This window comes from Myotis davidii, unplaced genomic scaffold (genome assembly GCF_000327345.1).
Source record: "Myotis davidii unplaced genomic scaffold, ASM32734v1 scaffold685, whole genome shotgun sequence".
NCBI classification, from domain to species: domain Eukaryota; kingdom Metazoa; phylum Chordata; class Mammalia; order Chiroptera; family Vespertilionidae; genus Myotis; species Myotis davidii.
The window spans coordinates 55,994-57,308 of NW_006295823.1; positions in this window are offsets into that span (position 1 = coordinate 55,994).

Consider the following 1,315-nt stretch of genomic DNA (forward strand, 5'->3'; position numbering starts at 1 on the left):
TAGTCACATCTGGCTTTCACATGTTAAATAGACAGGATTCTGTACGTTGTTTTGTGTGTGTTGTTTAGAAATGAACGGATAATTGTTACAGACATTGTTTATACATCAGGATAGAGTAGAGCTGACCTTTCGTTGGAGCCCTGCATGTTTTAGAAAAGCAGTGATCACTGACTTGAACTGGGAATTCAGGAATCTACTGAGCCCGTGGGAAACAACAGCCTGAGCCCCTAAAGGACCCTCTTTGTCCAGCTTCCCCTACACCCGGTTCACGGGTTGAAATACTTACCATTAATTCACTCAGTAACCATTGAGGACTAAGAACAGTTACAGATATTAAAAAATAAGACTGTTTTCAAGAAAAAACTAAACCATATGCGATAGAAGGTGGGATTATTGACTTAAAAGAACACCAGGAGATACCACTTCTTACATTTTTAAACATTGTTTTTCATTTCAGGGTCTCCCTTTAGTGAAAAAGCTGTACCCTTTGCCATTCATTTTTATACTCAATGTGGATAAATTTTCTATTCTAGGAGTCATTATGGAGGAGAGGGTCTTTATATAAATACATGGACCATGTATCCTAGGACTATGGTCTTTCTCTAACACACACACACTCTTGGTGTTAGTATGTTTGGCACGTAAATACCTACATTCCCTCTTACATTCACAAATGGCTTTGTCCTTCACGGGATAGCATCCTATCAATCTAGCAGTGTAATTTAGTAACAGACAGTGACATACTCACAGTTAATAATAGGTCAGATGAAAGGCTCCTAAGCTATATTTAGAGGTCTTGAATGGTAGGAGAAAGGATGGGTAAGGAAATCTATTCTTCTTGTTCTATAACTCATCCAGGCCAGAGTAACAGGGACTCAGAGAGTTGTCACCTGATGCGTCACTTACCCACACAAATTAATGAGATTCTCTTTCTTAGATGGGGCTTGATACAGCATTAGAAACACAATGGCCACCTTTATTTTGCTTTAGAACACTGTGACATGCCCATATTTGAGAATGCCAGAGCCGTAATCACCGGAAGACCATTTCGACTCAATGACACGTTGGACTACCAATGCCTAGATGGCTACGAAAACAGAGATGGAAGCACCAAGGGTTCCATGGTGTGTGGTGAGGGTGGCTGGTCCCAGTTGCCAACCTGCTTTAGTAAGTATTTTCATTCCAGCTTTTCCTTTTCCAAGAATTGAAAAGTCTACCTGTATGTTGTCCTTCTTGAGTGTGGGTGATCTAAGGCATTTTGAACCACATGGTGGTTACAGGGTTTAAAATGCAAAAGAGGGAAAACATTCACTGT